Source organism: Schistocerca americana, chromosome 8 (genome assembly GCF_021461395.2).
Source record: "Schistocerca americana isolate TAMUIC-IGC-003095 chromosome 8, iqSchAmer2.1, whole genome shotgun sequence".
Taxonomy (NCBI): Eukaryota; Metazoa; Arthropoda; class Insecta; order Orthoptera; family Acrididae; genus Schistocerca; species Schistocerca americana.
The window spans coordinates 157,972,463-157,988,176 of NC_060126.1; the positions used below are offsets into that span (position 1 = coordinate 157,972,463).

Below are 15,714 nucleotides of genomic sequence, written 5' to 3' on the forward strand. Positions count from 1 at the left end.
AAGTTACAAAAGTACTGAAAGTTCTATTCAGTGTCAAGTAAAGGAATTTAATATCATCTCTGACCTCATCTATTGTTTTTTGTGATGTGGTATTATAACGTTAATAATAATAATAATAATAAAAATAACAATAACAATAACACCAGTATCTGAAGCTAAAGACAGTACTATTGATATTTAATCTCATAAGTGACCAATAACGATAAGTAACAAGAACCATTAACTTTTACCTTTTTTTTGTTTTTTTGGCATGACTGACTGAGCATATGTTTTTGGGTTTCACACTAGATGAAAATATGATGTTCACAAACAGTGTTCTGTCAACTAACATACACATATCAAAAACAGTTTCGCATCACCTCGGTTCCGAGAGTTCCGGAACCTGTACAGAAAACTGGAACAGAGATCAATATAAATATCGAATCAGTCCTTTTTACTGTTCATGTAAACCACACATTGCATGTTGTACCACCGTACAGCAAGACCTCCAGAGGTGGTGATCCAGATTGCTGTACACACCGATACCTCTAATACCCAGTAGTACATCCTCTTGCACTGATGCACGCCTGTATTCGTCGTGGCATACTATTCACAAGTTCATCAAGGCACTGTTGGTCCAGACTGTCCCACTCCTCAATGGCGATTTGGCATATATCCCTCAGAGTGGTTGGTGAGTCATGTTGTCCATAAATAGCCCTCTTCAGTCTATCCCAGGCATGTTCGATAGGGCTCATGTCTGGAGAACGTGCTAGCCACTCTAGTCGAGTGATGTCGTTATCCTGAAGAAAGTCAATCACAAGAGGTGCACGATGGTGGTGTGAATTGCTGTCCATGAAGACAAATGCCTCACCAATATGCTGCTGCTATGGTTGCATTATTGGTCGGAGGATGGCATTCACATATTGTACAGCCGTTACGGCGCCATCCGTGACCACCAGCGCAAACATCGACCCCACATAATGCCACCCCAAAACAGCACAGGTAACCTCCACCTTACTGCACTCGCTGGACAGTGTATCTAAGGCATTCAACCTGACCAGGTTGCCCCAAACACATCTCCGACGATTGTCTGGTTGAAGACATTTGTGACACTCACCGCTGAACAGAATGTGATGCCAATCCTGAGCAGACCGTTCAGCATGTTGTTGGGCCTATCTGTACCGCGCTGCATGGTGTCGTGGTTGCAAAGATGGACCTCGCCATGGACATCGAGAGTGGAGTTGCGCACCATGCAGCCTACTGTGCACAATTTGTGTCTGATCAATATATCCTGTTGCTGGACAAAAAGCATTATTCAACATGGTGGTATTGCTGTCAGGGTTCCTCTGAGCCATACTCCATAGGTAGCGGTCATCCACTGCAGTAGTAGCCCTTGGGCAGCCTGAGCGAGGCATGTCATAGACAGTTCCTGCCTCTCTACAGTAACAATGTGGACGTGATCGAACCGCGATATTGAATGTCTAGGCACGGTTGAACTGCAGACAACAGGAGCTATGTACCTCCTTCCTGGTGGAATGACTGGAACTGATCAGCTGTCGGACCCCCTCTGTCTAATAGGTGCTGTTCATACATGGTTGTTGACATCTTTGGGCAGGTTTAGTGACATCTCTTCACAGTCAAAAGGACTATGTCTGTGATACAATATCCATAGACAACATCTATCTTCAGTAGTTCTGGGAACCAGGGTGATGCAAAACTTTGTTTGAAGTGTATATTTGTGTACCTGCAGTACTGCAAGAGATAGTATTTGTGTACTCATTGACTGGGCTTCATTTAAAACTGTAATGTGCAATTGGTGTCTGACTCTTACTTACCGAACACTTTGAATATCACATCCAAAATACCCTACGATGTGCATTTGTTTTTCTATACTTTTACTTTTCTATGCAATTCACACTACCAGGGTGTTACCAAATCTAGCTGATAAGATGACCAGTCAGCTCTTAATATATCAAATGTTAAATAAAAAAACTTATTTAAACTGAGGCTTCCATCCCTGTTCATAAGGTTTCCTGATTTCCTTTCTTTGGACAGAGCCCTTAATTTTGCTGTTCAAAATACTTTGAGACAATGCCACCATGCTGGTCTTGTCACATACCATTACATACTTCTGCCCCAAGCAGTGAATTAGCTATAACTATAGCTACATCCCTCCCCATGAACCATGGACCTTGCCGTTGGTTGGGAGGCTTGCGTGCCTCAGCGATACACATAGCCTACTGTAGGTGCAACCACAACAGAGGGGTATCTGTTGAGAGGCCATACAAACGTGTGGTTCCTGAAGAGGGGCAGCAGCCTTTTCAGTAGTTGCAGGGGCAACAGTCTGGATGACTGACTGATCTGGCCTTGTAACACTAACCAAAACGACCTTGCTGTGCTGGTACTGTGAACGGCTGAAAGCAAGGGGAAACTACAGCCGTAATATTTTCCCGGGAGCATGCAGCTTTACTGTATGATTAAATGATGATGGCGTCCTCTTGGGTAAAATATTCCGGAGGTAAAATAGTCCCCCATTTGGATCTCTGGGCGAGGACTACTCAAGAGGATGTCGTTATCAGGAGAAAGAACACTGGCATTCTACAGATCGAGGTGCAGAATGTCAGATCCCTTAATCGGGCAGGTAGATTAGAAAATTTAAAAAGGGAAATGGATAAGTTAAAGTTAGGTATAGTGCGAATTAGTGAAGTTCGGTGGCAGGAGGAACAAGACTTTTGGTCAGGTGAATACTGGGTTATAAATACAAAATCAAATAGGGGTAATGCAGGAGTAGGTTTAATAACGAATAAAAAAAAATAGGAGTGTGGGTAAGCTACTACAAACAGCATAGTGAACGCATTATTATGACCAAGATAGACACTAAACCCACACTCACTACAATAGTACAAGTTTATATGCCAACCAGCTGTACCGATGACGAAGAAATTGATGAAATGTATGATGAGATAAAAGAAATTATTCAGATAGTGAAGGGAGACGAAAATTTAATAGTCATGGGTGACTGGAATTCGACAGTAGGGAAAGGAAGAGAAGGAAACGTAGTAGGTGAATATGGATTGGGGGTAAGAAATGAAAGAGGAAGCCGCCTGGTAGAATTTTGCACAGAGCATCTTGGTTCAAGAATCATGAAAGAAGGTTGTATACATGGAAGAAGCCTGGAGATACTAGAAGGTATCAGATAGATTATATAATGGTAAGACAGAGATTTAGGAACCAGGTTTTAAATTGTAAGACATTTCCAGCGGCAGATGTGGACTCTGACCACAATCTATTGGTTATGAACTGTAGATTAAAACTGAAGAAACTGCAAAAAGGTGGGGATTTAAGGAGATGGGACCTGGATAAACTGACTAAACCAGGGGTTGTACAGAGTTGCAGGGAGAACATTAGGGAGCGATTCACACGAATGGGGGAAAGAAACACGGTAGAAGAAGAATGGGTAGCTTTGAGGGATGAAGTAGTGAAGGCAGCAGAGGATCAAGTAGGTAAAAAGACGAGGGCTAGTAGGAATCCTTAGATAACAGAAGAAATATTGTATTTAATTGATGAAAGGAGAAAATATAAAAATGCAGTAAATGAAGCAGGCAAAAAGGAATACAAGCGTCTCAAAAATGAGATCGACAGGAAGTGCAAAATGGCTCAGCAGGGATGGCTAGAGGACAAATTTAAGGATGTAGAGGCTTCTCTCACTAGGGGTAAGATAGATACTGCCTATAGGAAAATTAAAGAGACCTTTGGAGAAAAGAGAAACACTTGAATGAAAATCAAGAGCTCAGATGTTAACCCAGTTCTAAGCAAAGAAGGGAAAGCAGAAAGGTGGAAGGAGTATATAGAGGGTCTATACAAGGGCGATGTACTTGAGGACAATATTATGGAAATGGAAGAGGATACAGATGAAGATGAAATGGGAGATATGATACTGCGTGAAGAGTTTGACACAGCACTGAAAGACCTAAGTCGAAACAAGGCCCCGGGAGTAGACAACATTCCATTAGAACTACTGACAGCCTTGGGAGAGCCAGTCCTGACAAAACATCTGGTGAGCAAGATGTATGAGACAGGCGAAATACCCTCCTCAAACTTCAACAAGAATATAATAATTCCAATCCCAAAGAAAGCAGATGTTGACAGATGTGAAAATACCGGACTATCAGCTTAATAAGTTACGGCTGCAAAATACTAACGCCAATTCCTTACTGACAAATGGAAAAACTGGTAGAAGCCGACCTCGGAAAGATCAGTTTGGATTCCGTAGAAATACTGGAACACGTGAGGCAATACTGACCGTACGACTTATCTTAGAAGATAGATTAAGGAAAGGCAAAACCTACGTTTCTAGTATTTGTATACTTAGGGAAAGCTTTCAACAATGTTGACTGGAATACTCTCAAATTCTGACGGTGGCAGGGATAAAATACAGAGAGCAAATGGCTATTTACAATTTGTACAGAAACCAGATGGCAGTTATAAGAGTCGAGGGACATGAATGGGTAGCAGTGGTTGAGAAGGGAGTGAGACAGGGTTGTAGCCTCTCCCCGATGTTATTCAATCTGTATATTGAGCAAGCAATAAAGGAAACAAAAGAAAAGTTCGGAGTAGGTATTAAAATCCATGGAGAAGAAATAAAAACTTTGAGGTTTGCCGATGACATTGTAATTCTGTCAGAAACATCAAAGGATTTGGAAGAGCAGTTGAATGGAATGGATGGTTGTGGTGGTGGTTAGTGTTTAATGTCCCGTCGACAACGAGGTCATTAGAGACGGAGCGCAAGCTCGGGTTAGGGAAGGATTGGGAAGGAAATCGGCAGTGCCCTTTCAAAGGAACCATCCCGGCATTTGCCTGAAACGATTTAGGGAAATCACGGAAAACCTAAATCAGGATGGCTGGAGACGGGATTGAACCGTCGTCCTCCCGAATGCGAGTCCAGTGTGAATGGAATGGACAGTGTCTTGAAAAGAGGATATAAGATGAACATCAACAAAAGCAAAACGAGGATAATGGAATGTAGTCGAATTAAGTCGGGTGATGCTGAGGAAATTAGATTAGGAAATGAGAAACTTAAAGTAGTAAAGGAGTTTTGCCATTTGGGGAGCAAAATAACTGATGATGGTCGAAGTAGAGAGGGTATAAAATGTAGACTGGCAATGGCAAGGAAAGCGTTTCTGAAGAAGAGAAATTTGTTAACATCAAGTGTAGATTTAAATGTCAGGAATTCGCTTCTGAAAGTATTTGTATGGAGTGTAGCTATCTATGGAAGTGAAACATGGATGATAAATAGTCTAGACAAGAAGAGAATAGAAGCTTTCAAAACGTGGTGCTACAGAAGAATGCTGAAGATTAGATGGGTAGATCACATAACTAATGAGGAGGTATTGAATAGAATTGGGAAGAAGAGAAGTTTGTGGCACAACTTGACTAGAAGAAGGGATCGGTTGGTAGGACATGTTCTGAGGCATCAAGGGATCACAATTTAGTATTGAAGGGCAGTGTGGAGGGTAAAAATTGTAGAGGGAGACCAAGAGATGAATACACTAAGCAGATTCAGAAGGATGTAGGCTGCAGTAGGTATTGGGAGATGAAAAAGCTTGCACAGGATAGAGCAGCACGGAGAGCTGCATCAAACCTGTCTCAGGACTAAAGACCACAACAACAACATAGATACATCATCGACAATGCTTCACAATCTTACAGTGAGCACAAGGAAAATCACCATATGCAGCACCTGAAGGTGATTTCTAGTTGCCAAAAGATTATGCGCAAAAAGAGAATATGGATGAAAATCAAAACATACCACCGAGAAGCTGTTTATTTTCCTTCCTGTAATACGGAGTCCAAATAAGTCCACATATAGAAAACCATAATTTTATTCACATAGGGAAGTGATAACAGGAATTATGGTGCATGCTGCCAATAATGAATTACTCTGCTTTCAACAATGGCACTATTGCTCATCTCCAAAACATTTACAATTATGTATGAAATATGAGAGATCCAAGAAGAAACCAGAAACCGGTGAATACATAATACAAGCACTATGGAGCCTTCCAACAGCTTAGATGTGAATATTAACCCTTGTATGTTTGTTACAGTTTTAATAATCATGGGAAACACTAAAATGAAAAAAGTGAAAGAGAAATGTAAGAGATAAACTGCCTATTTATAATCGAACTTATGATTTTTTCCCTTCTTTGCTTAATGTGAAGCGATACTTTGGAGATCCTGCACACTAATATAATGGAAATACCACTTTTCACAAAAATATAAACTTGAAAAAAGTTTAACAATGATGATGATGTGGTAGCCAATGTTTCTTCACCAGCTGCAGGGGGGCTCTCCCTCCCACGACAACTCCAACACTGAAAGTTGTGGAGTATTATAGTTAAGTGTACAACCTGAAAATTCAATACTTTGATAGTGGCTGTCTAATTATCCGCAAGAACTTGGGATAGTGAAGTAGACAACCTGAGTGTTATAACTTCAAGTTGAACAAATATATTTCAAGGACGACGCAATACATGAAAGTCACAGATTAAGTAAACACAGTAAGACGTGTGTCACTTTAACAGTCAAATCATAACTGAGTCCGAGTCTAGCGGCCGCTGGCTGGCTGGCCACTTAGGTGGCGCTGCTGCTGCATGGCTGGCAGACAGGGCAGCATGTAGAGGACGTGCGTAACTGCGCGGTGGCACTTTGAAAGATCGCCGAGTCACAGTACTTTTCCCCCCTTTGAAGTTTTTTCACAGGTCTTGATGGAGGTGGCCTGTAGATTGCTAACGTCCATAGGTGTTGTTTGACTGGCCGTAAAGTCTCGAGGAGGCGGCTTCCCGTACGGACGGAAGTGTACCCGATGGTAACGGGTCAAGATGACAGGAGACGTGGGGGTCGAATCTGCTAGGGCCCCGTGCACCAATCTGCCCATTGCGGCAAGTCCGGTTGTTATAACAGGAGACATGGGCAATGTGTTCACGTCCATAGGAGAAGGAAGGCGAGTAGAGTTGCTCCGGCAGATGATGGTCATCTGGTTCCTGCATGGGCACGTCTCCTGTTGGCGTCAGTTCATGTGCTGGCACTGAGATGATGGTGAGAGGAATGGGTTGTGAGTAATGAGAGATTCCAGGATCCCAAGCGTCAGGTAGAGCCGAAGGTGGTGTAGCGGCATCTGGAACAGGCATTGCCGGCACACGAGGCCGAAGCTGGTCCGAATGATGCATTGCAACACCCGTGTCCGTCTGGATTTCATACAGGTGTCAGTCACGGCATCGTAAGATGTGGCCAGGACTCCATTTTGGTTGCCTGCCATATCCCCATACCCATACAAGGTCGCCGGCGGTGAACCAGGCCAAGTGAAGGCACCCGCGGCCATGAGGTGGAAGGCCGCAGAAGATGAAGTAGTGTGCGGGGCTGTTGGCCATGTAAGAGCTCAGCCAGGCTGTGGTCGCCCATGGGGGTGAAACGGTAACAAGCCAGAATTTGGAGAAGCGCATCATCAGCAGCAGAAGAAGTCAGGAGTTTTCTCATCTGAGCCTTAAATGTGCGGACCAGTCGTTCAGCCTCACCGTTCGACTGTGGATGGAACGGAGGGGCCATGACATGCATGACGCCTTGACGGGCACAAAAATCCGCAAAATCGGAAGAGGCAAATTGCGGACCATTATCAGTAACAAGAGTACAGGGAAGGCCTTCCAAAGAGAAAATGCAAGCTAGAGCATTGGTGGTTGCCGCGGCAGTAGGCGACGTGCAACGGAGAATGAAAGGAAAGTTAGAGTAGGCGTCAATAACGAGAAGCCAATAAGTACCTAAAAAAGGTACCGCAAAGTCAGCATGAATACGCTCCCAGGGCTTCTCAGGCAAAGGCCACGGTGACAAAGATGACTTCGGGGCGGCGGCCTGTGATGCACAAGGGCTGCAGGCAACGACCATGTGTGCGACTTCAGAGTCGATGCTGGGCCAGTACACATGACGGTGCGCCAGAGATTTTGTGTGAGAGACACCCCAGTGCCCTTGGTGAAGGAGGCGCAAGACCAAAGCACGCAAAGACACAGATACCACAACACACAGCATTTTTGGTGGAAAGGAGAATAACACCATCCCTAGCCGTGAGGCGGTAACGCAAAGCGTAGTAGTTCAGCAATGGATCATAAGTCTTAGCGGACAGACGATCTGGCCAACCCTTCTGAATACATCGTAAAACCCGGGGGAGGGTAGGGTCAGAACCCGTAGCAGCCTCCAGCCAGTCCCCGGTGATGGGGAACCCGTCCACAACCTGCTGTTCGGCAACATCCAGGTGGAAACACAAAAGTTCATCCCTATCGAATGCCACATCAGGAGCCATGGGAAGGTGAGACAGTGCTTCAGCATTCGCATGTTGGCCCGTCGGCCGGAAATGAATCCCATAATTGAAACGAGACAAATAAAGAGCCCAACGCTGGAGGCGGTGTGCAGCCTTGTCAGGAAGTGACGTTGATGGATGAAATAAAGAAACAAGTGGTTTGTGATCGGTAACAAGATGAAATTTAGATCCATAGAGAAAAACACCAAACTTATGAAGAGCATAAATAATGGCCAAAGCTTCTTTTTCAATTTGAGAATACTTTTGTTGGCCATCCGTGAGCGTTTTGGAGGCATAAGCAATGGGTTGTTCAGAACTGTCAGAAAAACGGTGCGCAAGGACTGCACCAACCCCGTATTGAGAAGCGTCCGTGGCAAGAACAAGATGTTGGCCAGGTCGATAAGTAGCCAGGCACGGGGCCTGTTTCAGCATAGTCTTCAATTTCTGGAAAGCCACATCGCATGACGTGGACCAGTGAAAAGGCACGTTTTTATGCAACAGCTGAGCCACCAAAGCAGCAGACAGTAAAAACCTGTGATAGTATGCTATTTTCCCCAAGAAGGCATGCAGTTCCTTAACAGATGTAGGGTGAGGAAGGGCATCGATCGCAGCAACAGTTTGCTGAAGCAGACGAATACTATCCCGAGAGAGTTGAAACCCCAAGTTTTGATTTCTGAAGATTACACTTAAGACCGGCAGTCTGTAAGACATGAAAAAGTGTGCGGAGATTCTGAAGATGTTCTTCAGTGGTGGAGCCAGTGACAACAATGTTGTCCATGTAATTTATACACCCAGGGACAGTGAGCAATAATTGTTCCAAGAATCGCTGAAAGAGAGCAGAGGCGCTGGCAATCCCGAATGGCAATCATTGGTATTGATAGAGGCCGAAAGGCATGTTAAGGACCAGAAACTGCCGGAAAGCAGCGTCGAGAGGAAGTTGATGATAAGCTTCTGACGTCTCAAGTTTAGAAAAATACTGGCCTCCAGCAAGTTTAGTGAACAATTCTTCCTGTCTAGGCATAGGGTAAGTGTCGATAAGGCATTGAGCTTTTACGGTGGCTTTGAAATCGCCACAGAGACTAATATCACCATTTGGCTTAGCAACGACAACGACAGGAGAGGACCACTCACTGGAAGTGACAGGAAGCAAGACCGCTGAAGCAGTGTGACGATCCAGCTCCCGTTTGACCTGATCACGAAGGGCCACAGGAATGGCCAAGCCCGAAAAGACTTAGGCCGAGCAGTGGGTTTGAGAGTGATATGAGCTTCAAAGTCGTTTGCACGGCCTAACCCAGGAGAAAAAAAAGGGAAGAAAATGTCGTCGACAAGGAATCCAATTGAGCATAAGGAATAGCATCAGAGACGATATTGACAGAGTTATCTATGGAGAACCCAAAACCGCGAAAGGCATCGAAACCAAAAACATTCTCCGCGTTACTATGGTCGACCACAAATATGGGAACAGTGCGAACGACCGATCTGTAAGAAACCTCAGCATCAAATTGTCCCAAGAGAGAAATCTTCTGTTTATTGTAAGTCCGTAATTGCCTAGTGACAGGTGACAAGAGTTGGAGAACCCAACTGAAGATACGTCTGAGAACTGATGATAGTGGCAGCAAAACCAGTATCCACCTGCATGCGAACATCGCGACTAAGTATTTGGACAGTGAGGAATAACTTCCCTGTAAGGGAAGAAGTATAATTGACAGACAACACAGAATCAGAATCAGCACCATGTTCATGAACATCATGATTGCGGTCAGATTTGCAAACAGATGACACATGACCCTTTTTTTTTTGCATTTGTGACACACAGCCGAATGTTGTGGACAATCCTCTCATGAATGTTTCGTAAAACACCGCGGACGTGAAGGAAATTGCCGTGAGTTTTGCTGCAGTTTCTTAGAGGTTTGTTTACGGTTAGGCTGAGGCTGCGCTTGGGAGCGTACTGCGGCCATGTCGGCCAGCGAGGACACGCCACACGCTTCGTCAACAGCGCACAGAGGTTGTATTTCCCAGACGTCACCCCATGCCTCTATTTGCGCTCCAGCAGTGCGAGAAATTTCAAAAGACTGAGCGATGGATAGGACTTCATCTAGAGTCGGATTTGCCCACTGAAGGGCACGTTGCCTAACTTCTTTGTCGGGCGCCGACCGGATAATAGCATCCCGTACCATGGAATCGGCGTAGGATTCTTTGTGAACTTCAGTAACAAATTGACACTTTCTACTGAGGCCGTGAAGTTCAGCAGCCAAAGCGCGATAGGATTGATTTGGTTGTTTCTGACAACGATAAAAGGCAACACGAGAGGCTACCACATGCGTATGCTTTTGAAAATAGACGGACAGAAGTGAGCACATTTCAGCAAAGGACAAAGACGCAGGATCTTTCAAAGGAGCCAATTGCGACAACAACCGATATGTTTGAAGTGAAATCCATGAAAGGAACAGAGACTTACATGTTTGGTTGTCCGCGAAATAAAATGCCAAGAAGTGCTGTCGAAGACGTTTTTCGTAATTAGACCAGTCTTATGCCGTCTTGTCGTTAGGAGGAAAAGGAGGGAGAGACAACAACGAGATATGCCCCGCATTTGATGCCGCGACGAAATCACGAATTGCATTTGTGAGAAGCGTTTGCTGTTCTATGAGACCTTGCAATAGTTGCTCTAAAGTAGCCATGGAAACACGTGGGTCAACGATGAAAAAGAAAAATTCACTACCTCGTCGCCAATTGTATAACTTCAAGTTAAACAAATATATTTCAAGGACAACGCAATACATGACAGTCAGATTAAGTAAACACAGTAAGACGTGTGTCACTTTAACAGTCAAATCATAACTGAGTCCAAGTCTAGCGGCCGCTGGCTGGCTGGCTGGCCGGCCGCTTAGGTGGCGCTGCTGCTGCATGGCTGGCAAACAGCGCCGCACGTAGAGGACGCGTGTAATTGCGCAGCGGCACTTCGAAAGATCGGCGAGTCACAACACTGAGAGCGTGCCACAGATCGACCAGCAGGGCATACTCACCAAGAACATGTGGTATCACCAGTAGACTACCACACAGCTGCAGTGAGGAGCAACTTGTGGGTGAGTCTCATGTGGCCAATGCATAGATGGCACGACACAATGGCATCTTTCTGAGAGGCCTGGAAAGATGTGTGCCAAACCTTAGTGGACCCCTTCATCACTCTTAACTAGTTTTGGGTGATAGTAGCCTGTCATTCCAATTCCTATAGCCTCAAAATATCGCTGTGTAATTGTAAGTCTGGGCCTGGTATTCTGACGTCAAGTTGATCTCTTGTAGTGGCGTCTTTAGAGAGATGGTGGGCAAGTTCATTTTCTGGAATGCCTATGTGACTTGATGTCAGATGAAGGTCACTGTCTTTTCAGAGCTGCAGAGTTCAACCAATAGGTCATGGATGTAGGCGAGCAAATGGTTTTTCGGGTAGCACAACGATATGCCTTTTAAGCAGCTCATAAAGTTGCTACAGACGAGGAAGTAGCAAGGGATTGGAAGTACTGCAAAGCCTGAGATATCGCAACCAACTCCGCAGTGTATACACTGCAAAACAATTGGTACAGAGTCCTTCTCATGTCCCCTAATATGTGCGAAAGTGTAACCAACCAGGTCATTGATTTTCACTCCAGCTGTGTAGATGCATACCGAATTAGAATAATCGTGGAAGATCGAACAAGACAGATGTTGAAGGGGCCCACAAAAGAGGTCCATTTGTATCACAAGACAGGATACAGACCATGGGAGGGGGAGTGGGGTGTGGGGGTTGTTGAGAGGGAACCCTAGGAACACAGACTAAAGGAGACTGTTGGAGGCCCTTCAAAAGAGTATCAACTTCGATCCCAGCAGTCCTACCCAGTTTTGGGTGGTGTGCAAACACACTGAACTGTTGGCTGTGGAACAGAATTGGGTGACATGGGTAAGTATGCATCTGACAGACTGTGACAGTGTAATTAGTCACAAGCTGCTGTCATCTAACCCACAGCAGTGGGACACTATACAGAAGTCCTCTGTTGCCAAGAGCATGCCAGTGTGGTGAACAGGGTTCATCAAGCTCAGTATGGATCGTGCTGCTGACACACAGGCAACACATCCATAGTGCAAACAAGATAAAACCAGTACTTTGTAAAATCTCAAAAGAACAATGCAGTCCACACCCTACAAGGAGCTACTAAGAAAACTGAGAGCATTTAGCTTCTTCATGCAAGTTGCCTTGAGCCGATAGATATGTGGCAGCCAAGTTAGCTTGTTATCAAATAAAATATGTACAACTTAAAACGTTTCAGTGGCTTCAAGTAATTGGTCACTAAGATAAATTTCTGGATGTGGATGCACAGTCTGGAGTCAGCAAAAATTCACAATTCGTGATTTTGCAGACAGCCCATCGAAGTTGGCACTCAGCAATGTGCAGTTATGCAGAGGTGTATTACTGGCAGGGATCATACACATACAATGACAAAGAGACTGTGGCGTTCACTGCTTTTTACGGCGATATTGATGGTGACAGGGAACAGCATTACGCTCAGAGCTGATCCAGAGGTACTCCACATTCCTGTAGGTATTGGTTGCTGGGAACTGAATGTATACGGACCGAAAATAGTTGGAGAGAAAGGAAATTCTGGATAAAAATGAGTAAATTGCCCCATGAACCCCGCCCATGCAGTGTAGACAGAAAGTGATGTTGCCATGTTGTGTGGTATGCCTTCTGTAGATCAATGAACACAGTAATCAGCTGTTGGCAATGCACAAAAACGTTGTGCACTGCAGATTTCAGACGAACCAGGTGATTTGTGGAGGACTGGAAAGTCCGAAAGCCACTATGGAATCGTGATATATGCCCTCCAGCTTTAAGGCAGCAACAAAGGTGGCAGTTAACCATTTATTTGAATGAAATTACAATGAAATCCAGACCATTAGCTGCTTACAGGCATTGATAAATATCAACATGGACAGTTGAAAATGTGTGCCCTGACTGGGACTCGAACCCGTGATCTCCTGGTTACATGGCACGCACTCTATCTGACTGAGTCACTGCAGACACAGATGGTAATGTGACTGCAGGGACATCACTCATTACTCGCGGCAGTCATTCTACTGATTCCTGTAAAAGTTTGAGTAATGTGAGTGTACCTACACTGAAGAAGATCACTGGCCTGTATCTATATGAAGATGGTATCTGTTCTTTCTGGCATGTCCGAAAGAACAGATACCATCTTCATACAGATAAGGCTTACCAGCCAATGATCTTCTTCAGTGTAGGTACACTTACATTACTCTAACTTTTACGTGAATAGGTAGGTAGACTGCAGTGAATGATGAGTATAGTCGGCAGGGGCACTACAAACGTAGTGTGTGGACAGTAAGTCGGAAATGTGGGTCTCACGGGGAGCGTGCCAGAGATAAGTCCCTGCACTATATTGTCTGTGTCCTCAGTGGCTCAGTCAGATAGTGTGTCTGTCATGTAAGCAGGAGATCCCGGATTCGAGTCCTGGTTGGGGCACACATTTTCAACTGTCTCCGTTGATATTTATCAACACCTGTAAGCAGCTAATGGTCTGGATTTCATTGTAATTTCAATCTTCAAGAAAAGCAAGGCCACCAATGTTAACTGTTCTTTCAGACACATTCGAAAAAACCATCTTCGTATATTTATTTGAATGGTTTATACAGCCCTTTCGTCAATAAGGTTGGCCAGTATTCAGTTAAAATATGTGGGTTTTTTCTCAGTTGCAGGACAGGAATAATTATACCTTCCCACCATTGAGATCGAAATTCTTATTTCTACCATATACAATTAACAATTTCTAGGATATTTATCAGGCTGTTGGCACAAAGACATTTGAGCATTCAGTTGTGGCATTTGTCACGTCCACAGCCATACCCCAACACACTGCCAAAGCGATGCGAAGTTCCTATTCACTAAAAGGTGCATTGTATAACAGAAAGCCGTGTGCATGGAAAGACAGCAGGTGGCACTCAGTAAGGTGTTTCGAAGTCAGGAAATGAGGATGATAATCACTGCACGCAGACACTTCAGCACAGTGAGCCACTGAACAGTTTGCAAGTACTGGGGGATTGGTGCAGATGTTAACATTGGCTAATAAATGGAAATACCAGTTTTCACAAAAATATAAATTGAAAAAAAGTTTTACAATGATAATGTGGCAGCCAATGTTGTTTTACCACAAAGATGGGTGTATGTTACAGCAGATGAAGTATATGGTACAGAGTTTTCAATAGTAGAGTAATAAGGAGCTACAGGCAGACAAAAGCTAAGCCAAAAGTAACAGAACTCAATGTACACCAAAATTGAGACGGATGGCTATTATTATGGTCACCAAACTCAATTCCTTTTATTACAACTGAAAGGAAATATATATTCATAAATAATACGAAATAAGGTATAATAAATTTGGTAGAATAAAACATAAATTTGCTAATAAACAAGAGGATATAAGTATGAGATGTTTGTCTAAACATGAAATTGTGCTACTTCTGTCTATTCTTGGTGAAATATTTTATAAATTATGAATGAAAACATACACGACACATGTGTAATATTTTACAATGTATATTAGTTATTTTACAAACTGGTTTTTGACTGTTACACCATCATTAGGTACAAAGATAAACATGTGTAGCACTAAAAGTTTTGTTAAGTTCAAAGATTTTAAACTAGTGGATCAACTGAATATCTCGGTCTCCAAAGATGACAATTGTCAATGTTTGGTTTGGGACTAAAACAAGAGGGTCCGCAGCTCGTGGTCGTGCGGTTTCTCGCTTCCCGCGCCCAGGTTCCCGGGTTCGATTCCCGGCGGGGTCAGAGATTTTCTCTGCCTCGTGATGACTGGGTGTTGTGTGATGTCCTTAGGTTAGTTAGGTTTAAGTAGTTCTAAGTTCTAGGGGACTGATGACCATAGATGTTAAGTCCCATAGTGCTCAGAGCCATTTGAACCAAAACAAGAGGAATTAATTCTGAGAAAATGAAATGTAAGGTTATTTATCTTAGATAAAATGTGACACATTAAATATTGAAATACATAACAAATTAAAACAATTTTTCTGAAAAGAACATACACTGAACAACAATAGGTCCTATATCACAAACACATAAGATATGCTAGTATGTAGGTAAGGGAAGCAGCTGTGATTGTACAAATAAAACAAAAATAATTCAGCAGGATGAGTGAAATTATAGTAACTGAAATAATGGAAACAAAAATGCGGAATATGAATACAAAGGGTCATTTACAACATGGTCTGGATGAGATTACAAGTAGTATCTGCAGTTAGAGGTGGCAAGTAAGGGAGCTGTGTCTGGTCATTCATTACCAATCTTTGACAAATTGGTATATGTTTATTAATTTCCATTATTT

At 43.7% G+C, this 15,714-nt stretch overlaps 1 protein-coding gene across 1 annotated transcript in view; it reads right to left on the reverse strand.

Annotated features, from left to right (window-relative positions):
* LOC124544941 (WASH complex subunit 2) overlaps nt 1-15,714 on the reverse strand; it is a 154,707-nt gene that overhangs the window by 30,114 nt on the left and 108,879 nt on the right. The gene's annotated exons all lie outside the window — the stretch shown is intronic.